Genomic DNA, 26,212 nt, shown 5'->3' with positions numbered 1-26,212 from the left:
AACTTTATATTAGTCTTGCAACAAGGCGTAAAAATAAGACGTCGGTAACTGAAAAAGATGTTCTTACAAGAAATGATATAGTGTAAAAGTAGACAAATGATGCAACATCACTTCGACAGGCATCATTGTTTGTTTTCTCTGACAAATCATACAAGTTTACCAAAACATTTATTGGAAAAAATAATAACAGTGAATCATAGAATCTGACCACACATTTAAAGTAATACAAGATTTAACTATTATTCTAATCAAAAGCAGTATGCCTGAGAACAAAGAAAAATAGCAAGACATATTGATCACTTTAGGCAACACAGAGTTTGGTAAGGATACAAATTCATGATTTCTGTATTAGAATGGAAATATCTATTATAAAATCTGTATTCATGGATGTTAAATTAGTAGGTATTAAGGGACTAATCAGTGACATCTACAAATAATAAGCCACCATGAAGATCTGTGATTTCACAGTATCAGAGACATACTTGGCTGACAGAAAAACAAACAAAAGGACAAAAGACTGATTATAATGAATGAATATAAATACAAATATGCAGTAGATTATATGATGTATATGAATTCAGTAGATTACCTCCAGCCAGCTGTCATTTAAATCGCTTCTGTCCCCAACCCAATATTAAAATCGCTTCTACCGCCCACTAACCCATAGCCAGAAATTATGTTAAAAAATATATTTCTGTAGGGGGCAGTGTTTCTCGATTAAAACACATCTGACAGTGGATCATAATTTTTTTTAATTGTTTCTGTTGTGGGTTGGTTGAATTTGAAAGTGCCTTCCCCCCGGGGGGTATATGTTTTACTGGAACAGCCCTGAGTTGGATGGGCTTGTTTGAATGCCTTTCACAATGCATGAAGCCATCCGATATGTGAAGCTCTTGATGCACACACATATACACACATTTCAGTACTAGTATTTGCCTTTAGAACTAGTATTTGCAAGATAGTATTGCTCTTTGGTTGACTTACAGTGATATTCTCACAATCCCAAACCGTAACTGTCATGTGCACCAAAGTTTAGCAAATACCCCTATCTTGATCACTTTTTTCTTCATGCATTTCAGTTTTCTGATGATCTAATATTTGTATGATTAACTGTATTGTCTGATTTAATAACATAGCTTCATGCATACAGATAATGCATAATGCTTGTTGTGGTAGAAATGTAGAATTAAATACACAGAAAAACTTTGGTAATTAGACAATGGAAGGTCATATAAAGTGCTTTTCAAAGTTTTGTTAACAATTAAATGGAAACATCCTATTTGATAATGGTAATAATATTTTGCATATTATTTGTATATATATTCCTAATTAATGTGATGCAAAGCAAAACATTTATTGCAAAGATCTTTTTCAGAAGGTGCCTCAACATTGCCTGTTGAAAGTAATGGGTTCAAGGGTAAGTTTATTTTCATTTCTAAGGGTATCGAAAGCACCCCAAAGATATGTACTGAGAATTAATGGAGCATTTAGGGAAGCTTCCAAAGAAACATTACAATGAACCAAATCATTGTTTTTAAACATAATAATTAAACACTTAAACACAGCAATTTAAAAATGAACTTTTAAAAGTAAACTTCTTCAGCTATTACCGTCTTAAAACCCTATCATTGTTTAAAATCACAAATAACAATATTTTATTGAGGCATTAGTTGCTAAGAATTTAAATGTTTAAATGTCTATTTTTTCATGCTTACCTTCTTTTAATTATATCTTTAATCTTTTGCAGATGGACAGTTAGTATATGACGTCTTTGACAACGATCAAGGTGAAACATGTTTATCATGGTTATTTGCGGATATCTTAATTCTGATATTGCTGTGTTGTTTTTTGAATGACCTTGTTACTGATGCTAATTTGTTTCAAACTTCCCCATATGTGTATTCTGAATTATTTCAAAACAATAAAATTGTTTTTTTAACCAAATCCATATAACTGATTCAAACCTGGTATTTATATTCACAATGGGGTGAAAATGAAAAAAAGTGATGCATATATGCATGTATATTTCTAACACTAAAAATGCAGAGAAATTGATGCATGTTAATGGATACCATAGCAACCAAATAGAGAAAAAGGGTGGAAAAGTATTCGATCACAAAAAATAAAACATAGTGTATACTTTTACATCAAAAATAGTTATTCAGAATGTATATATGGACAGTTAATTTTTTGTGTGTACATATTGCTTATACTCTCAGTTAATTACTTTTAGACCTATGCTAGATAATGAAAAGTTTACTTTTCCACATGTCCATACATTTCAGTATATGATCACAATTAGATGATGCAATATTTCTATTGTGTTATTAATCACAAATGGTCTCCATATAAAATATAACTCTATGTACTTATTTATTGTTCACTGATGAGGAACTGAGACTAATCATACTGAAAATGATAAATAATTATAGATTTACTTTTGGTTGCCATTGCAACCAAAAGTAATGTCAGTGTTTGAAAGGTTTAAAAGACTTTTTAAAATAATATCGTTGGTAGAATCTTTTATCCAGCTAAAACCAGCATTGATTTTTTTCAAAGAACTCAATATTATCAACCTGTTTTAGTTATCAAGGCAAAAAACTAATTATCATACATGTAGAACAATACTACTGGTTATGTTTTAGTTTGAAGAGAATACTGTTTATTCAGTGAAGTCAAACTAAGCAAGAATAGCAGAAAACTGTTGAAAGTCAGATGTCTTACAGATTTCTATGTTAACACATCTATAAGCCGTCACTAATACTAGCAAGAATAATTCTGACAAATACAGGTATCTCTATACAAATGTAACTGACACAAAAATCTATCTGCAGTTTTATCATCAGCTGCAGTGGACTCAGTTTGTTGTATAACATCATGTAGAAATGTAAAAAAATTCATTTTTCTTTGAAAATGTACAAAATGTTGAAAGTTAGCCTTATGTTCATGGATTTAAAAACTTTAAGAGTTGTTTCTAGACTTGTACTATATCAAATTTTATGTTTGCCAGATCAGCTAATGATTCTTCTGTATGTCTTAACTTTCCTGTACAATCTATTAATAAGTAAACTTAATGCATGTCACTAGTATTGGATACATTATTTCTGATTTTTTTAAATAGATGTATAATTAATGCATTCTTAAATATATGACCAAAAACTTAATTTTGGAATAACTGTCTTCACAACCCATGTTTTTATAAGATGTTATTTTGTACACATCTTCTAATGTTCAGCTTGTTTGAGCACAACTGCCAGTTGTGTACCTAATCTACACAATTAGTTCTGTAATATTCTACATTTTGTACATTTGAAGGTTTTTGATGTAATATCATTAGGTTTAGCAGTATTATCACAGCCAGTTAGTTTGGGTCTTCTCTAGTCACATTAGAGTGGTGTGTAAATTTTTGGTTACGGGTTGCATATGGTATGAAACATCAGCTTAGAACTGCCAGTGTGTTACAAAGACAAGTGAGTTCTTTGATCTTTACCACCAAGCAAGACTGAAATAAACAACAGCATGAACACTGACATGTAAGATTACAGCACATGTATGCAAGTGACATTTGTTGTCAGCTGTAGTTATAATGAGAGGCCTGAAAGACACTGTATGTCTCTCAAATCCATTTTCTGTTCAGCTTGGTTGTTAGAGAGAGAGAGAGAGAGAGAGAGAGAGAGAGAGAGAGAGAGAGAGAGAGAGAAGTAGAGCAAAAAGATGTTTATAGCACAAGAACTTTCTCTGCTTTCTCTGTTTCTTATTTTTTAATTCTGGCTAGGCAGTGAAGGAATACCTCAGAGTCAATACCTGATGCCCCTGAAAGTTATCATTATTAGTGGTGCAATGAATCCCCCAATGTAAGAAAAGGCTCTGTACATGACATACTCATTGATAAACAAACTTGGCCACAAATTTCAACTTGATTTTTGTGGAATTTGAATTTGTTACTAATCAGACAGCCATTTCAGAGCATATCAACATGAGATATTGCCACAACACTTGCATATCAGTCAACATGTGATAAACATGTATACCCCTACATAAATTATCAAATTTGGTGAATTCAACATATCGCTATTTATTTACATTTCCACACAAAGCCCAAATAAAACTTAATTCTGATTAATACTACCCCATTTATATATATTTGGAAACCAGTGTCAACCATCTATGAGACTGCTGCAAGACTGCAATTATTCAACAGCCACTATATTGGTATCATGGTACCAACTGTTTTTCCATAGACCTTGATGCTAATGTTTGGTGAAATAAATACACTTTCTTTCCTACTTAAGCATGCATGTCATACACTGTCATTGGAAACAATGTTTTATTGTCAATTTGAAAAGGACAAAACCAGGTCCTCCATTGAATTTAAAAGAGATAACTCTGCTTGAACTGAACAGCGGTAAGAGTTATCAATTCACAACAAATGCATTTTCAATGATGTGTATCATATTTTTAAAATTCATAAAAATTACAAAATATGATCTAGATATGAATTAACATAATCACACATGTTGCCAAGTGACTTATTTTTAAGCCTGACGGAAACTACAACTCTTACATAATGCACCAATCACATCTAGTTTTTTTTAATTTATTTCTCAATACAATGTTCCTTGCTCATTAAGCTCCACCCACCTGAGGTTATATAATTGGTACCTATAGTTTACATAAGTGTCCAATGTCGACTTCAGACTTTCTCAGTCAAATAGGCCTGTTGTTATGTTTGTTTCACTGATGAACTGTTACATTGATGCAAAGATGTTATCTACTGGCCTATAACTTGTACTATCTCCCTGATAGTATTAGCAAACAATTAATGATTGGCCAGGATTTGACATCTGGAGATGACATGCTTCTCTGCCATAAAAATATCATATCCAGATACAGTGTTAGGTCATGTCATCCATAAATATATGGCTCCCACACTACCAGAGTCAAATTTTTTCAGCATTTTTTTTATACTTTTAAATTAATATATATTTCATAAATTATGAGCATAAAGGGGGAAATAAATGATGTCTTCTGATACAATCCTGAAAAAGTGAAAACATTTTTAAAGTAAGCATATTTAAATAAGATCAATATATCATTTATATCACATTAACAAGTTGCAGTACTCAAATCATTAAATTTACTGTATTTTTCTCAAATGAACTAAAGCAACAGTGCAGTTCTCAGAGCACATTAATTGTATCACCCATTTATATCATGTTAACAAGTTTCAGTTTTCAAAGCATATTAAATTAATTACCATTTATTTACTGCTGTATGTTTTTCAGACGAACCAGAGCAAGGGTGCAGTTCTCAAAGCATATTAAATGTATTACCCATCTATTTAATACTTTACTTTTTTTTTCAGAAGAACCACAGCAAGAGTGTGGTTCAGACATGTGAAATTGTGAAGCAATTGGTAAAATAAATGTAATAATTTTACAAATATCTTTTGCTTATTAAATAGGTATTTGAATTATACTTTGCTCAGGTTTTTAAATGATGTTTTGTTCATATACCGTTTTCATGTAAAAGATACATTAAGTGAGTGTTTGGGGGGGGGTGTTCATTATGCAAATTGCACAAAGAGTTGATTGTGTGGATTATGTATCAACTTGTTTGAAGTTTTTGTTATCCTTTTAATTTTGATAAATGACTGTGAACAAAAATAACCTGGATACAGATAGAATGGATTATTGTATTTTTTATGTATTTCAGTAACAGTAATATTAATATATACATATCTGTAAAACTTTCAACATGACATATAGATATAATAGATATTATGTAAGACATTATTCTGAGATTGGAGTACATTATGCATTATCTGATGTTTTGTCATCACTTTACATGTGCATCGATATGAAGTACAAACAAATTGACTGTAGGGTTCACGTTTATCTTATGTAGAAACATTTTTAATAAGTCCTGTCATTACAGTTCGTTATGATGCAGCTGTAGTCACAATTTAGTTATTGTTTTTCAGAAATAGCAAATTAAACTAAAAGTAAAAGAAATAAATTGAAGAACAACAAGTCAAGTTTGTATAATTATTATTTGTTTTCCATACATAACATTGGTGAGAATGTAAAAACATTCCTTTGTCTACATCAGAGAAAGGAAAGTTGATGTTCCTTCAATTTTTGCTGAAGGATGATACCAACATTATTGATTGCTCTACAGGCTGAAGATCTTGAAATTCTAAGGAGACCACTTCTTTCAGATATAAAGTCTCCTTTGCCAGATATATCATGACTTAAAGAAGGTATAATAATGAATAATAAACTCCTTTTTTATTTAAAATTACTTTAGTTCAATGACAAATACTATATATGCAATGACTTCCTTAGAATGATTGTTTCATTGATTATACTTCACATGCATCCACATAAAAGTTTATTCATGTATTGTAATATTAGTGTGTCATTTAAAGCAAAATGCATATATCAAGCACACCTCAAATAATATATGATATAAAGACCAAACCAAACAGCTCACATCAGTCTTTTCTGTTTGTTAATTTTCTCCTGCAAATTTTATGAGTTATCACCATTTATGACTAGTAGCTGAAAGCAGTATGTGACAACACCTTATGAATGCAACAAGCTTCATGATTTTTCTTTTAAAAAACAAGATTATATTACATCTACCGAAGATGCACGCTAAAAGACAAAGAAAATTGGTATAAAATTTTTTGGGTTATGCTTTTTTTAAAGCTAAAACTGTCCAGAAACTTGCAAAAACAATCTTAGAGTGTAAAATATCAACATTAACCTTTTATTACACTCATAAACCATTTTTATAATAAATATAGAGAACTTTTTTCCCAATGCATTATATTTATAATAATATTTGAAATATTGCTGAAATAATATAATTAAATTGGCATAAAACAACAAAAATTAAATTATATGAGAGTCGCATGCTTATTCTGCCCCCTAACTGAGCCTCTAATAGATAAATTAATAGAAATGAGCTTATTTAGTGCTTACAAACCTTCTGTTGGTAACCACAATTGGGTTACAGTCCACATTTACCAGTGGCATAATAAACATTTAAACAAATTGATTTAATGTTGGTAAACAATAAAAATTATTTGGATGCATTGTTGCAAGGTTAATAATCTAGGCATGAGCTTTCAGCAGTCTTCACCTAATTATTCGCATACCCTTCATTTGTTTGTACCCATCTACCAATTTTTAAAATGAAAAGCATCAAGGATATACAAAATACACAAATCTTAGTCATTTCATTCATTGATTTATAATTTCAAAAAACTTATTGTCAGGAGTTCTCCAACACTGGCAACTTATTTGCGCTTCAATCCGAATGAATGTCCTCAACATAAACAAGCAAACAGACTGCTCTCTGTCCTTATATGGTTTCTAGACCAGTAAATTTCAGGACAAACTGTTGTCTGCATCCAGTATTTGCAGTCTGTAGTTTTAATATTCCTAAAACAAACTGAACAAATCAAAAGGAAGAACTCTTGCAAAAATGTATTCCAAGAGACATAACTCAAAAATGTATAGAATTATTGAGATTATCAAAGACAATGTACTACATCATGTCTGATGCTTGAAAACAGACTCTCCCATACAAATACAGTGACCATGTTTTTAAAGGAACTCCCCATTTGATTCATAACTCCAATGAGTTGAAAATGTTTGGGACTCCCTGGTGGCAATTCAGGTTAGAACTTAAAAATCAATAAATCAAATGTTTATTTTGTGCATTGTTTTATATCCTGAAGTTTTTTGTTTTTTAAATCAGTAGAGGGTACAAATAAACAGGAGGGGGTGTGAATAATTTTTTCAATGCTATTTTTTACTTTGATAGTTATGATACATCTATAGGCATATTTTTGGAAATGGTGTGGAAAATGTATATAGTCCTTTCGTGTACGAATAAATCAGTGGATTTGAAAACAAACTTTTGGGAGGGGAGACAACACTTAAACAGTCTCAAGACACAGTTATAAAGAACTATATACAATGTTTTAAATCTAAAACTAATTCAGTTGGCACATTTTTGAGATATTGCTATAGTATTGCACACCTCCCATTTGTTTGTAACGGGTATCATGCTACCAATTTTAAAAACAAAAAGCATCAAGGATATAAAAATGCACAAATTTAGTCATTTCATTTATCAGTTTATAATTTTTCATGATGCATACTGAGTAGTCTTTTAAAATATATTTCCTGCCATAGTCCCCTGCCAGTGAACAGATTCTTATTGGCAAGTAAAGGCTATTTTACCACGGTAATTCAGAGTGGCATAATTGAATTGGAAGTAGTGAGACAATATTGCGGTTTTACAAACCTGAATGTGTGCAAATACTGGATGAGATCTCCGCTTTGGTCTCTCCATATCACCATATGTTTCATGGAAATCAATATCTTGATATTAAACTTAGGTCATCCAAGGTATTGAGGAACTCTGTTCTATCCTGGAACATATGTTTGAATTGCAAACTTCATTTGGCATTCTGATTTTGCTTCATTTGAAAGATAATAATGCCACCATTTTCTTCCTTGCAAAAATGTGCAACAGGTGGGTGACTGCCTTAAAGTTATGCAAATAGCTATGTTAATGCATAGTTTACTTACGTTAGTGAAATAGGCAAAATTCTGCATACACAAGGTTGTTTATGTAACTTAGTTCAGCCATATGTTATGAACACCTTACAAATTTCATAATATAATAGAAAGCCATATTTTTGCTTCTAGAGATCCTGATCATTTGTTATGACTCTATAGTCTTAAACTAAGTAACAGAAAAAGAAAACCAACAACTTTAATAAAATTCAACAGATAATTTCTTTCCATAGAATACAAAGTGAAAATTTAAATGGAACTTACAGTAATTTGAATTAAACCCCATATAATTCTAAAGGTTCTATCACAAGTCCAAACATATGGATTGTTCTAAGTGAATTCCCATGTAGAAAGTGCTGATGTACAAAGAGTTTTAGATGAACTGATGTGCCAACAGTCTTGATGTATCACAATGATATAATCCAGAATGTCATTGTATGAACTAGCAATTACCCCAAAATAGTGATTTAGTCCTAAATATCAATGATCCCTTTGTAATTCCAGTGAATAATTTTTAAATAAATGATTCTTCTCAAATTATATCTGAACATAATTAAGTTTGATTCCACAAGACTGATGTTAAGATAGAAATAAATAATTTTGATAAAAACAAGTTTATATAAAACAAAAAAACAATACAATGACCAGGATGTGGGTCAAAATTAATTTTTAGAATATTCTATGCTATAAACAAGGTCAGGTCTTTTATGTAAATTTTAGCAAACAAATGGCAACTGAAAAGTAGGCCAGGTTTTTTCCAACACACAAACTTATGTCCTGAACTCAAATCCAAGTATCAAATTGTTTACAGATGATCATTATCTTAAAGTAGAATCTCTAATCATTGACAGACATTAACTATATAAAATCTTATTTATTAGTGGCCCTTACAATCTATAATCATGGAAAAAATTAAAGACACAATATAGATATACATGACACCTCCCCTCATAAAGAAAAAAGGATGGCTTATACAGTAAATCTTTCTTTTACATATTAGTTAAACAGACATATACTATAATAATGAAAATTACACAGATGTTTCAGGAATGACAAATGTACATAAAACAATATAGGACTTCAGTACATGTGAAAAAGTATATGCATTCAGATTATTTTATCCCTTGATGTGCCTAAAGTCATTGTTGTAGTTACACAACATCAAATGTCATCTCAACAATCTTGGGCTTCTGTTTTTAATTTGATAATGAAAGTCAGGGGATTGAGATCACTGGATACAATGATTGGAGAAGGAGCAGAATTAAAGTACATTTCAAAGATATGCAAAGCCAATATCAAAGCCAAACATTCCTTTTCAGTTGAGGAATAATTTCTCCCCTGTTTATTTAACTTCTAAAAAAAAATAACACTAGATGATCCACATCAATTTTGTCTTCTTGAATCAATACTCCTCCAACTCACTTGCATCCACAGACATTTTAAATGAACTGTGGAACTGAAAGAACAGTTGCATTCTTAAGTATGGCATTTAATTTATCAAAAGCCTCCTGAGATTGGTCAGACTAATGAAACTTTGATAGCTTTGATCTTATCTTCTATAGGTTAAACTTGACCATGTCCCACAATATGTTCTAAACATGCAACATAAGCATGGCAAAACTGACTTTTATTTGAATGAATTGTCAGATTTGCTTCATTGAGTTGATCAACGAATTACTGAATGGTTCCAGATTACCTTTCATGTGTCAGACTGTGATGTCATCGATGTATGGATCAGTTATCTTGACAAGATGTTTTTATGTTCACTACACCTGGAATGTTGACATAATTTTTGATACCAAACTGCATAACATTATTATTGATAAAGTCCATTGTAAATGCTGAAATTTCATTTGCTGTTTCTGTGAATGGAAGTTGCCAAAATCCTTTCAAAAGGTCAAGCTTGGTGACATATTTTGCATTTCCTATTTTGTCAATGCAGTCATCGGTTCTTGGCATTGGAAATTAGTCTGTTTCGATGACACTGTTTATTTTTCTATAGTCAGTGCACATAGGGAAAGCATTATTTGGTTTCAGCACAAGAATACGTGGTGAAATCCAGTTAATTTTATTTAATTCAGTAAAATCATTCTCCAGCAAATATTAAATTTCTTTTTTCAAACATTCCTGCTTGATCTGATTCATCTTTTAAGGATGCTGTTTCATAGGTTCATAATTTCAACATCATGGTATATTTTATTTGTTCGTGTTGGAACATCTGGAAACCATGCTCATATTCACATTATAGCTGTTTTGGCTTGCTCTTTCCTTGTGGCTGTCGATGCGAAATTTTTTGGTCCAGATTGTTTAATATTTCTGAAATCCGAAGATTGGTTAAGTTAAATTCACTACATTCCATTGCGTGCCATCATTTACATTCTAACTGTGGAACAGGTACAACTAAACTTATGGAATTATTATCTATATGAAGTTACTCCTTTAACTTATTTATATGGCAAAGTTGTTTTATTTTTCCTCCTCCCAGGAGTGTTAAAGTTAAAACTAAAGCCACTTACTTTCTTTTCAATTGTATACGGACCATAATACTTAACATGAAGAGGATCTTGAGGTATGGGCAGAAGAGTTAGAACTCTGTCTCCAGGCCGAAAACTTCTTTCCTTTTTAGTTCTTTGATACCTTAAGTTCATTTTTAATTGAGTAGGTTGATTGGTTCTTACTGCTTTACCAGCCTTTGAAATCAGAGACATAATCAAGAAAATTCATTTCTGAATGTTCGGTTGAATGAAGTTTCTCATTTAATAACTTCAATGGTCCATGGACAGTATGTCCAAAAATTATTCAAAAGGACTAAAATCTAATGATTCTTAAACTGATTCCCAAACAGCAAACAACAGCAAGTTAACACCCCCATCCCAATATTTTCCTGTATCAAAGCAATATGATCGAATCATATTCTTCAAAGTTTGATAAAATCTTTCCAAAACTCATTGACATTCAGGGTGATAGGCAGAAAATTTAAACTGCTGGATGCCTAATTCATGAATAACTTGCTGGAAAATTCCAGATATAAAATTTTACCCATGATCATATTGGACAAATTTGGGAAGGCAACAACGTGTAAAAGCATTATCAAAGCTTTTACTATTATTTTTACTTGTAATATTCCTCAAAAAAATTGTCTCAAGAAATCTAGGAGCTCTTTTTGCCATAGCTCTTGTATCTGCACAAGCAGGATCTCAGTCAGCGATTTCATTTTCAATAGGATAAACTTTCTAGTCCAAAGAAAGCTTGTTAGTTACATGTGGATTAACCAAGACTATATCTCCAGCTATTTCATTGCCTAGTAATAAATGAATACCCTACTGGGTAAAAAAGCAACTTTTTCAACAGTCATTTATCCTTAGAATGTCTCATGACAAATTGACACATTGGAGAGGAACGTTAACAAAGCCGCACTATACTCCCTGAATAAGAATACTTTCACTAGTAGAAGACTTCCCAGATAAAGGCAAAGTACCTGATAATCGAAAGACTCTGAGAAGCTCTTGTGTGCCTTAAATATTTTAATAGAAGGATAGGCTTGGCAGAGTAACCAATAAGTGATATAAAACGTTTCGACATGAATCTTTATAATTTTACATAATAGAATCAGACTGGAGTTTGTTCCAACCAGAGTGCTGCTTTCAATAGCAAACCATAAATTTGACCTCTTAGAAATAAGAGCATTTGGAATAACCCTGTCTTTATTATGTTGCTTATTTTTCAATCTGTAGCAATAAGAAATAACGTGCCATTTCTTCTTGCAATAGGTGCAGTTAGGAAGAGATCAGGATTTCTGATCATTTTTATCTAAAGTTTGATTGTTAAAGTTGTGCCAGATTGAGATTTGTAAGTACTTGAGACTTTGATGATTGACAAGTAAAATTTTACTGAGTCAAGGAATAATCCTCAGCCGTACGAGCAGCATTTTCCAAAGTCTTTGCCTTTTGCTTATCAAGGTAGGTTTTGAAGTCACTTATGGATGCAATTCTTGAACTTTTCACTTAACATGAGCAGTCTGAGGTTATTATAACCTTGATAAACCTTCTTGGCTGAGCACCGCCTATTAAATAATTGTTTCTTTTTCCGAGCTAACTCGATATGGGTTTATCCAGTTTCTTTTCCATAATTCCTAAACCTTTGTCGATTTGACTCATGTACTAACTCATAACTCTTTAAGATACATTCTTTAACTACATCATTCTCAGCACTTTGTTATACCGACAGTGACGTGTAGACTTCACGACCTTTACCACTAAATACACTTTGTAATAAGCAAGTGCAATCCTCTCTTGACATTTCAAATTTTCAGATATTTTCTCAAATGAGGGCAGTACTACTTCTTTTTCTTAAAAAGGGGCTACTAACCTGATATTTCTGGTAACATCAAAACCGGCACTTGTGTTAAAGGGTGTGTCTGTGCTCTGCGTGACAGCATTTTTTAAAATTTCATTTGCATCTCTCTCTCTCTCTCTCTCTCTCTGCATTTCCCTTTCCTCTTTTACCGCCCATTTTGCATTTATAGTTGCTTTTCTTCTCTCTGTCTCTCTCTCTCTCTCATTTGGAATTTGGTAATTTGTTTATGAAGCTTTCTTAACTCTATTTACGTATGCTATTTTAACTGCAATTTTTTAATTTCTTGTCTGAATCAGATACCGACTTACCAATCAAACCCTAAGCGCGTTCATGCAAAGTAGTTCTTTTTCTTTTCTACCAAATATTGAACCGAAATATTCGTTATAGCTTTCTTCGTTAAAGAAGCCTTTGCTTCATAAAATCATACTATCTGACAAGCAAAAGCAACTCATCTTTTTCTAGGAATCTAATACTTCCTGGGTAGGATTTAAAACCAAGTTTTCCACTTTATATGACATTGTAAATCTGGTTTCACTAAAGATTTTCAAATATGAAATTAAAATACCATGAACTTGGGAAGTAAATTTAAATTTCCAAAGATCTTTAAATTTCTATGACATATTGAAAGAAATTCGTATCCCGGACGAGTCCGTTCAATTAAGTTACGACTCTATGTCCTTAATTAAGTAATGGAAAAACCAAAACCAATAAGTTTAGTAAATTTCAAATAATTATTTCCACAGAATACAAAGTGAAAATTTAAAAGGAACTTACAGTATTGTGAATTAAATGTCAATTAACCCTAAAAGTTGTATACAAATCTACAGGTATAGAGTGTTCCAAGTGAATTCCCATATAGAAAGTGCTGATGTGCGAATGGTTTTGGATGAACTGATGTATCACAATGATATAATTCTGAATGTCCTTGAATGAATTCACATTGAAAAGTAAAACGATTTAGTCCAAAATATCAAGAATCACGATAAATCACCTGAGCATAGAGCAACTATTGCGTTCAATGAAAACAGAGCAAAAACTGAGTTACATAAAAAATGCGAGTCAGTATTTAAATAATTTTGATCAAGCTTTGGAGTTAAATGCATATTTTTCTACTACTCCAGATGAAAGTATTACTTGGAAAAACCTAGGCAACCTAAAACAAATTAACAGTTGGCATATGAGTATGTTATTATTGTAATTGTAATGGGTGCTAGAGTCTATATTGGCTTTAAATATCTTGGAGAGGTTAGAAAAGAGTACTTATTTTTTTACAGACATCCTAGAATAAATATGTCAAAAATTTAACTGAATAAATAGGATGACAACAAATGGAAAATATATAAATCCTTCCAAACAGGAAAAACAAAAACAAACAAACAAAAATAGTGTAAAAAATCTTAATCCAACAGATGGTTGTATTACCAATACTCAAAATATTATAAAAACGAACTAAAATTAGATAGATAGACCTTGACAAAAATAGACTAATATTTTGATATCTCTCTCACATATTTTATATTTATGTGTTCCATATGAATCTGTTTTAAGATAGCCAAATAAGTAGATCAATACTTTTGAACTATTTTCTTCCTTGCTTGCTTAAGATGGTGACATGTCTGTAGATCAATTGTATGATCTATTCTATCCATCAGTAAGTTTTGTTATATATATTTACCAATGTCATGGTTTCATTTTCAGTAAAATACTTCCACATTCAAGTCGTAAGAGTTCAATTCAATTTTCCCAATAATTCGCTTTTCAGTTTGAATGAATGGAAAAGTACACAGCAGTTTCTTTTTTAAAATAATTCCTTTATCTTCATGTTATAAAAATATTTGCTTTCATCGAACTGAATTTTTTTTTTGTTATCTCTCTTGAAAGACTTCCTATTTGATTTTGCTCTTCCGGTCTGCGTGCATTTGAAAAGACATCTGTTACTGAAAGGATGTATCTATAACCATTAATACATTTTTGATCTGCTTGTAAGTCAACTTTATCCGCCTGGAACTAAGAACTGCATGATTAACACGAACCATTTTGTACACAAATCTTTCTTTTTCGTAAGTAGATTGTTCCATGCATGAAAAAGGTACAATGTTTTATATGCCTTAAAGACTGATTCGCTGTCTTATCTTTTCGGACTTTGTCTTGGCTTTGCTATTAAGTTTGTCTCACCATTGATTCATATTCGCAAAAGCAACCGGATTTGTAAGGTGGAGTTATATAGTTCCTGAGCCACTTTCTACATATGCCATATTGCTAAGGAACAATTGGTCAAAACAAGCATACCCGCCTAAATTTCCTGGTTATCATTTAGGCATTCTGGGTACTCCTAGGATGTACAAAAAGAAAAATTAAATATACCTTCATATGCAGATCATTTTTATAATGTAATATAATGTAACCATACATACATCAGTTTGGCATTCACATTATGTTAGTGCACACGTTCCATTAAATACTACCATGCCTTATGCATAGTGCACATTCGTGGTAGTCTATATTGCCTCTTTCTTACTATTCTGTTTAATACAGTATGTTTCTAACTCTACCAGATCATGTCACCCAAGCACAAAGCATCGGCATGGGTTAAGCAGGCTGTGAAGAGGATTCAGTCTACCAGTTTACGGATTCGGTCCGTTGACCACCACCAACAGCAGCAGGACTCGGGAGTAACACCTGCAGCAGGAACTATGGACCAAACCACCATTGACCCTTCGACCGTATAACACAGCAGGTGGTACAGAAGTTTACACTAGTCATTACCGCACAAGTGGAAAGCAAGTTGGACCACATCTTAGAGATGCTGCATGGGACCACTCGTTTGCAACAACCTGCCATGTCCTCACAGGAACCGAAAGCAAGGACCATCTGCCTCGTCCAACACCCGTACTGAAAGCAATGTCCAACACCCATTCCAGGCGAAACAGGCAGTCGTGTGAAGCCTTGCACAGGCTACCTCAGCCTTAACAGGACTCTCCCATGCAGGTATAGGTAGTCTCAGCGATTTCTTAACACCAACTACTACCCTGGATACATAGAATCAATCCAACTTTGTCAGCATATCAATTGACACAATTGCCTCTGTGCCAGACAAAATTAAGCAACAGATATGGGCCGGGTCTTATATAGAATTTCGAACTCTTCTTTCCACATCAACAGACAATACATATCGATTTCAGTTCGATGTCACATCAAACGCATCTGAATTGAACGTAGTCCCCATGGCCAAGAAGTCCCCGCTCTCCAACCCTCATTGGTTGAAAGCATGGAACAGATTTGCTACAATAATATGCATGAAATCCCCCTATGTTGAGTAATGTGCTATCCCACCACATGAAAGTCGCCACGCGGTTGGCTGAGCGCAGGGCTCATTGGAGATACTACGATGAACAGTTTCGACGTATGATAGATAGGGAAGAGGCCAAGTGGGGTTCCACCCACCTTGAACTTTACTTGCGATCTGTTCTTGATAGCATGGGTGACAAGTTGGGCAACCAGCACTACTGCAGTATCATTTTCATTCTCAAAACTGAATGCCCCCAAAAAAGGCCCGCTTTAACCACCACAAATGGCTGTATTTTCTGCAGGGCTAGCATACAAATACCAACATAATTGATTCAGTTGTTTGGAAGCTCAACCCTTCATGAAATGCAAACTGCCCATTCATCATCTATTCAAATTGTTGCCGGTATATGCTCCCAAACAGGCAAGACATGATTTCAAGCATCCCTTTTATGGTGGCTACAGACACACTCAGTCGTAAGCATCAAGTGCAAAAGATCTAAAACACGCCCAGCAAGGGAAAGTGGTCCAGCGTAAACAGTAAGCTTCCTACTCCTATTAAAGCTGACAAGTTACAACATGGGTTAAGGGGGTACAACACAGCCAAGATACATCTGTTGATCGATGGATTTACATTTGGGTTTCAAGTGGGCCATCAGGGTTCTCTGTCACCTATTCAAACTCATTATCTCAAATCAGCCATACAAAATCCGGAGGTTGTTCAAGACAAAATAGACAAAAACTTTGTACTGGCAGGTTTGCAGGTCCTTTCAAGAGCCACCTGTTCCCACTATTTCAAACATCCCAAAGAAAACACCTCGTACTTTTCGCATATTTCACTATTTGTCACATCCTCGAGGATCTTCTATAAATGATGGTATATCTCTGCTGTTGAATATCAAACTGTGGAACACACTATTACAATCATTATAAAAAAAAAAACTTGGTAGAGGTTGTGTTATGGCAAACACAGACATAGCTAGTACCTTCAGAAATGTTCCACTCTGCCCCACTCAGTTTCATATGTTTTGGCTTCACTTCGAATGACCTGTATTATTATCAAAAGTGCCTTCCTATGGGCTGTAGCTCCAGTTATCAAATCTTTGAACATTTAGCACTGCATTACAGTGGATTGTAACACACAAATTGGACATCTAGATGACTTTCTGCTGTTGAAATCAAACTATAACACCTGTAAGGATAAATTAGACAAATTCTCAATGCTTTGTGCAGATATTGGTATTCCCGTGTCTGCAGGGGGAAAAAAGCACATTTCTTCCCAGTCCGATAATGACCTTTTGTGGCTATGAACTGGATACAATCAATATAGAAGTAAAACTTCCCGTAGATAAACTTCAGAAGTGCTACAGTCTGATAACACTGCCTACAAAACCCTAAAATGGCACTCCACAATTTCCAATCCATAATTGGTACACTCAGTTTTGCATGTGCAGAGCTTTCTTGCGATGGTTGATTGATCTTACAGTGGGTGTGTCGAAACCACATCACTTCATACGCATTACGAGGTAGGTTCGTGCTGATCTGCAACTGTGGTGTATATTCCTGAGAGAATTCAATGGTAAATCGTTATTCCTCCTTGATCGCTGACTGGACTCGCATGCCATTCATTTGCACACTGGTGCACTTAGCAAATTGACATTGGCCATATGCTGGACTGCTAATGGTTCTATGGCAGATGGAATAAAGAATGGCGAAATCAAAATATCACTCTCCTTGAGCTATATCCAATTGTTCTAGCAATCAAAATTTGGGTCCATCGATTCGTTAACAATGGCATCTATTTTCACACTGACCACAAGTCTTTGGTTGATATTGTAAATAAGCAAACCTCCAAGAACCCTGCCATCATGTTCCTCGTTAGAGATCTGGTGCTTGCATGCCTCAGATACAACATACTATTTCAAACCTGTCCCCGGAAAGAAAAAGGTTCTTGCTAATTCTCTTTCTCTATTGCAGGTGCTCAGATTCCGGACCTTAACTCTATATGCGGACCCAGAACCATTGTTAATACTGGCACTTCCAAACTTGGATTCATTAACAAACACATTTGATACTCTACTGGATAGTACCTTGACACAAATGTTGCAAGCAGCCTACAGACGCAGCTGGAACTTATATCGAGCTTTCATCGTAGAATATACCTTGGAAACCTCAATACCTGTCTCTCAGGGAAATTTGGCACTTTCATTTCTCATCTGGTCAACAAGCACTATGCCTCAGCAACAATATCTTCATATATATCTTCCATTAATTTTGTACACAAAATTAATAATTATGCAGACCCCACAAACTCTTTTCTAATATAGAAATTGCTGCACTCATGCCACAGGAAAAGATTTTCTTGTGATGCTAGATTACCAATTGAGAAGTTTATTTTAGAAAAACTTTTTCACCCTACAACTCGCACTATATCGTCTTGGTACAAACAGCTATTTCCGTCTATGTTTTCCCTGGCATTCCATGCCTTCTTGAGAACTGGGGAGGTCGCAGTGAAGTCCCTTATCCATCACAACCATAATCTGTTACACATAGATAAGTTGATTCTTGACAACCATTCCATCACAATAACATTCAACACCTTCAAAGTCAGCCAGGGCCAGAAATTCACTTTAAAAATTAATTAGAATAATAATTCTGCAGTCTGTCCTGTCTCAGATCTCCATCCAAATGCGAGGTACTGGTCCAGGTCCAATGTTTATGAATGTTTCAAACACACCTATAACTCGTTCCGAATTCAAAGCTCAGCTCAAACTTGCTCTGCAGTTTTGCAATTTTGATCAAAAATGCTTCAAGAGTCACAGCTTTAGAATCGGAGCAGCAACAACTGCAGCTGCTTAGCGCTTGTCTGACAGTCAGATTCGTCAGTTATGGCGATGGAAATCGGATGCTTGCTTTCAAACGATATATTATATGCTCAGAACGTCTTCCAACCTATAAATTAATTCCTGAACTCAATTAAGTTCGTACACAAAGCGGAATCGTTTTTTTTTTTAGCTCGGCTCCTTTAAATCCACCTCTGATTGCATTTTCCATTATAATCATAGTCTGGGAAAGTGTGTGTGTGTGTGTGTGTGTGTGTGTGTGTGTGTGTGTGTGTGTTTGTGTGTGTGTGTGTACGTGTGTGTGTGATATATATATATATATATATATATATATATATATATATATATATATATATATATATATATATATATCACAGTATTTTGATATATACATACAATCGCACAAATTTTGCTTTCCATTTCAGATCTAGTGGGTACACAGACCTGAATACACTGTCTAACCTCATCAGAATGGCAAGTGGGTTCATTGCAAATGAATATGACAAGCAAGGTACACAGGAGGAGGAACGCTATCAGAATAATTACTACTTTCGTGAATCACTGAAGGACTTGAATTCTACTGAATTAGGGAAATATATAACTCCAACGTTGATATAACAGCATTAACATTTTTTACTGTTTGCAATTTTCACAGTTGACACTTACATCCTTTTTACTTGAGAGCCACACGTTCCTTCAAGCAAAATACCATATTTTGCATTTTGAAAAATCTACCTTTCAACATATCTAATATATGCTTGCATATGTTTAAGGATGTATGTTTATTCTGCTTTCTATTTGACTCGTGTGTACATGTCATTCTTGGTTGTCCGGTTTTCCCAGAAAAGGTGGTGGAAGGCGAAACTGATGCAGGCCTCTATCCTTTCTGAGCGGAGGATGGGGTGGGGGCTGCACAATCCTCATTCAACGTGGGTGACTTGTATCGTTCCCGTGTTATGGCGGTCTCAGCTCCCAAATGGATTGTTTTTGGCTTGATGGTTACAAACATTGACATTCAGGTCAGGGTAGATTGGTAAAACCTAGTCAGTTACTTTTATGGCCTGAATCAATAAATCGTTTTCCAGCGTTATTCGTCATGCTTAAATTCTTACTTTCCTATCTGCTGTCCTCAGCTTAAATTATTTTACAAAAAAAACTATTCATTTTGTAATCCAATTGCAAATATACATTGTACCTATAATTCTTGTTATCCTCTCATACACAATTCGTGATAAAACTATTGCGCTAGTTCAAGGATATTTATGGTGAAGAGTGATTGGGTCTTGTTGATCGCTGTAAACACAGCAGTAAAATACAGACTATCTGGGCAGACCCAGGAACGGGGTCACGTGACTCATTCAGCCAATGGGATATAACTTTATGTTGTACTAATATATGGAGTCATAATTCTTAGCGTCATTTGCAAAAGAATTCTTGGAGATACGGGTTGTATTTTTAGTGGGGTGGTGGTGTCTTTTTCAAATTCTCCTCCACCACCCAACCTACCGTCTTTGTGTATAGCTTCCTGTCATGAATGATGTGCATGTAGCTTCAGTCACTCTTTCCTAAATGTAACGGTAAGGTTATATTGGTAACTATCAATACATGTGAATTTCTCAACAGTAGCATTGTAGGTTGAAGATATTCTACCACAAATTAATCAAGGGTACAATTTCTTTGCATCTTTTGTTATCTGCATACAATTTTAAAAAAAATGTCATTATCGTATGTTACGTGTACATTATGATGGTCTCAGCTCCCAAATGGATTGTGTTTGGTTTGATGGTTAAAAGGTTTGCACTCACGTCTTGGTAGGTTGGTGAAACTTAGTCAGCTACCAATTTTTTAGAGGCAGAATTTACTATGGAATTTCAGTTAAGTTGTTTACCACATACTCTAGTAAAGTCATTTTGTAAATAAGTTTATATATGTTATATCATATGAACATAATATTACTTTCAATACAATTGTCATTTGTATGGCCTGAATCAATAAATCGTTTTCTAGCTTTATTCGTCGTGCTAAAATTCTTACTTTCCTCCTTGCTGTCCTCAACTTAATTTTTTTATAAAAAAACTATTAATTTTGTAATCAAATTGCTTACATATATTGTACCTATAGTTCTTGTTATCCGCTCATACACACTTCATCATCAAGACCGATTCGCTAGTTTATCTTGTAGGACTCCTTTGCTATCAAGTTCGTCTCACCATTGATTTATGTTCGCAAAAGCAACCGGAATTTGTAGGTGGCAGTATAAATTTCTTGATTACTGTTCTTTGTGTTCTTTATTAGTGTATATCGTAGTCTTTGCAATCTAAAATGTCTTGTTAATTATAACGGTTATATACAATATATGGCGTTGGTCTCCTTGATCGGCCTACATGTATATTATACCCATGTAGCAGCGATACACATTACATGGTTATGAGACGCTATGTGAACCCGATTTATCAAAGTTTATTAAATACATGTATCTGAACATAGTATCAGGCGACATTTAAACTGCACAAATTTAAAAAGATGATTTCTTGAATGTTCTGGACTGGGGATTAAATCTGCATATCTCTTGGGAAGATAAAGTATCAATAAGATATTCACACACACACACACACGCGCGCGCGCTTTATAATTAAAACTCTCTCTCTCTCTCTCTCTCTCCAAGGCACATACTGACCCACTGACGCCCACTCGTTCCGTATTAAAATCTCTAGCATACACAAAACTTATGGTAGAATAATCAAGATTTAAATTATAGTTTTCACTTTCCTGTTTAAGACACCTATATCTCTCTCACATTCAAACACACAGACACCTACCCGTGTCAGAATACCAGACGACACAAGCATAGACATATTATAATCTCTCTCCCATACCCAAAATGAAGACGTAATAATAATAATAATAATAAATTAATGTTATTAATATTGTTGTTGTTATTATTTTACATTCTGTAACCTTTTGAGTAAGCCCCTCTCCCCCCTCTCTCTCTCTCTCTCTCTCTCTCTCTCTCTGCCTAGGGGCCCCGAGTGGCCGAGTGGTCTAAAGCGCTGTCGGTTACGGATCACTACCATGTCAACTCTGTCTGCGTGGGTTCGAGTCTCGGATTCAGTCAACGTGGTTATGTGAGAAAGCTTGCCAGTAGCTTCTCGTGGGTCGGTGGTTCTTTCCGGGGTTTTCCTGGGTTCTTCCTCCACCATTAATATTGGCCGCCATGTATAGCCTATCGTGTGCTGAAAATGGCGTTAAAACCCTCTCTCTCTCTGCCAAATTACAACGATTATGGTACGTGAAATGGAAGGCTCGGTTAATTTGCCTTTTTGAAATAGCACCCCTCCCCTCCAATGTTGAACCGTTGTATGTTTCTTCATAGGGTACGTTTCATTCCAATAATCATATGAAATCTAGAACAGATACATTTTACTGTAATATAAATCTAGCTTGTGTATGGGCTGCATAAGTTGTGTAACAACTGACATGAGTGAAAATGTCAACAGTTTTGACATAAATTCTTTTTCATTTCTTTTCAGACGGCGACAAAGATAAATGTGAAAACATTTACTCAGGCTTTGCGTAAAATCCAAAATATACCATGCATGATGTGGATTTGTAACGTTCAAATGTTTTGACACTCGTCTTCCGGAAGCGAAGATTACTGACAATGCAGGTTAACTGAACTTAATGATGCAATTATGTCGCACGCACGCCCAATCATGCTATGATGATTCGATATTATTTCAGTATGACACTTTTGTTTTAAAAATCTGATCAATAAATAAAATGCTATCAGTAGGCAAATAAATAAAACTACCAGTGAGAATGATAAGTTCTTAAACAGTCCTTTTCTTGAGCTTCCTATAGGATTTATACAAGATAAAATAAAAACTGAACAATTCTAACAGATGATTTACCATTGTTCTCAGAAATCCATTTAATGTCAACCTAATGTTCATCTCTTCTTGTCTTATAATGCCGCAAAAGAAAAACGGTGGCGTACGTTTATTTCTTCTTTCACTCCATCTGTTAAAATTATGAGAATATTTACAGGGATGATTGTTTTGCTTAAAAGAGATGATAGGGGAGCGCGGGGATATTATACAGGGGGGGTGGAGTTTTTGTATATTTTATTTATAGCAGGGGTCATTGGGTGCTGAAGGAGAGATAAATGTATAAGGTCTTTACATTCTATATTATACACCTTCTTTTTACATCCTACCATGTGTGGTCGGTGGATGAGTGGGTGTTGGTCCCCCCAAACGGAGCTAAGGAAGTTAATGGGGTATAGGAATTTCACTTTATTTATAAGGGGTATCCTTGTGTGAAAAGGAAGATAGAACAGTTAGTTTCGTTTATAAGGGATTTAAATTATATTGTATTGTTATACCACTCTACATCTTATCCTGTGTAGTCAGTTGATGATTTGAGTGCTGGTCCCTTCTAACGGAGTTTAGGAAGTTATATTTGATTTATTTTTATTGGGGATAATAGGGTGGTAGGGGATTTTGAATGGGGGTCGTGGGAGCAAGGAAGTATCTGAGGTATTTTTTAAAAAGGGATTTAAATTCTTCTTTTTTTTTAATGCCCATTCTTATACATCCTACCCCATGTGGTCTGTAAGTGACTAAATGCTTGTCACTGCAAGCGGCATTTTAAATATTAGATATCTTGGTGTAAGCCCCAGACCCCTACGCATGATAGAAGTATATCCAATTCACTAAGAGGGAAGAGGGAATATGAACCGGGTTGGGGTCAGATTATAATGAAGACACTACGAATGGTAACGAAAACACGATGTTTATTTATAGATGATTTGAAGGTAGAAAAACACCCTATATCTAATTCGTGTACAAAAGATCCCAATATTGGATACGTGACACAATGATGCGCAGTGAGTTAAATAACTGATATTAATAAAGCAGTTCCTAACTGGAATGAATTATACTTTAAACGAAAAATGAACTGAGAAAAAAATATAAAAAAAAGAAACAAAGATTAACGACTCCAACAGTATGATCGCATTCAAATAATGATGAAATGATTCACAGAGACCAGGGGTGCAAACCCGCGGGCCGTATCCGGTCCGCGAACGTGTTCTGTCCGGCTCTCAAGGCATATTAAAACAACACAGAAATCTGGCCCGTGAACAGTAATTATAGTAAAGAAATGTGTTTGCGGCCCTCGAGTGGTCTTAGAAAATGGAATCTGGCCATTGGCCGATAAAGGTTGTGCACCCCTGACATAGACAATCACGAAATTTTCACACAAATAACGATAAATGATATGTTTTTACTCAAATAGCGATAAATAACATGTTTTCACTCCAATAGTGAAAAATGATAGCAAACATTAAGACACTCATCTTGCGGCGTCCATTTCATCACCATAAGGTATTTTCAGCCCCAACGCTCTGTCGGATGGTCAAAGAGCCACCACGAATGGTCCGCCCCTCCCGGTCTGCCAGAGGATCCGTAGAACCTCTTGTTCCCTGCTGACCCGTTGGTCCTGAAGCCTTGGTCCCTCACCACGTGATAATCATTTACTTCTTCCGGGCCAACGTTACCACCGACAGCAGCACACTGGGTACATATCAACCCAAATTAGCACCACGGCTAAAACGACTCCTTCAGTACGGTGCAAACACGAAGATACACCATAGCTCTATCACTCCGTCATTCCTTCAGCCCTTCACCCCTTTCACACAGCTGAAAATATAACATCTATATCCGTGTAATATCTGTGATACGATCATATATAACATGTAATAACGTATTGGATACAAATGGTGATGATTATTTTTTTAAAATCGTTATCGGACCACTGCACAAGGTTATCATAATCAGGTTCATAAGCGAACCTGTATCTGATGAGAATCTTACAGAACTTGAAATAACATTATCTTCCCCTTAATACGTTCAAAAAATGTATTTATAAGGGAATCATGGGATAGTGAGGAAGATTTTTCTTTATTAGGGGTTTAAATTCTATTTTTTTATATTCCATCTTTTACATCCTACCTTGTGTGAATTGGATGGCAGTTTGGTTTCAAATAGTAAGGTAGGGGTTAGTGGGGATGTTATAGAGAGACTATAGGGTTTGTGTTTTTACTTTATTTTCAGTGAGGATCATAAGGTCGTAGGGAGACAGGTTGTGCATTTTTATTTTTAATGGAATTAAATTCTGTTTTGTTTAACCCTTCTTTTACATCCTACCACGAGTAGTCAGTATATCGTTGTTAGTCACTCCAAAAGGTATTTTAAATCATAAGTTGGGTTTTATCATTACATTTCTGGTTAAATGCCATAGATCTCCACCAATGATGTTGTTGTGAAAGGGTTTAACGCCATTTTTCAGCACACGATCGGCTATACATGGCGGCCAGTATTAATGGTGGAGGAAGAACCCGGAAAACCCGCGGTAAGAACCACCGACCCACGAGAAGCTACTGGCATGCTTTCTCACATACCTACATTTGCCGAATCCGAGACTCGAACCCACGCAGACAGAGGTGAGATGGCAGTGATCCGTAACGGAGAGCGCTTTAGACCACTCGGCCACTCGGGGCCCCCTCCACCAATGAAAAGACTTGATTAATTTCAGCGGGAAAGCCGACAATCTCCATCTTATTACATTTACATCCAAAACAGAACCCAACATGCTAGCAACAAACAAGCGCAGCCTCTGAGAACAAGACACAATATACAGCAATAGCAATAAAAACAATATAACAACCAACGAATCACATAATATACAGTTTAGTTAGAGGACAGAGGACCCGTTTCCCACCAATATAGAATCAACATGTTGCAAGCAGACATACTCTGAAAAATATCCTCTGAAACACAAACCAAAACAAACTTCATATGAACCAGTTTTTTACGACTGCATTGTTAGCCAAAACAAAGATCTTAACACTTATCATTTCTAACCAGACAGACTCATTACAAGTGAAGAAACAAATGAACCAACTTGTTTTTTCCTTATGCATTTTAAAGTGGGACGTACTAATGTTAAATTCTCGTTTGGGTCGGGAGTGACATTCTTCCTATTCTACATTATCATAGTCACCAAGAAAATTGTTACCCTTTTTAACACAAAATGTTATTAGACCCTAATAATAGCACACGTCTATAT

Source organism: Sinohyriopsis cumingii, chromosome 3 (genome assembly GCF_028554795.1).
Source record: "Sinohyriopsis cumingii isolate HCF-2022 chromosome 3, ASM2855479v2, whole genome shotgun sequence".
NCBI classification, from domain to species: Eukaryota; Metazoa; Mollusca; class Bivalvia; order Unionida; family Unionidae; genus Sinohyriopsis; species Sinohyriopsis cumingii.
The sequence above is the reverse complement of the archived record's forward strand: the minus strand, read 5'-3'. Positions refer to the sequence as shown.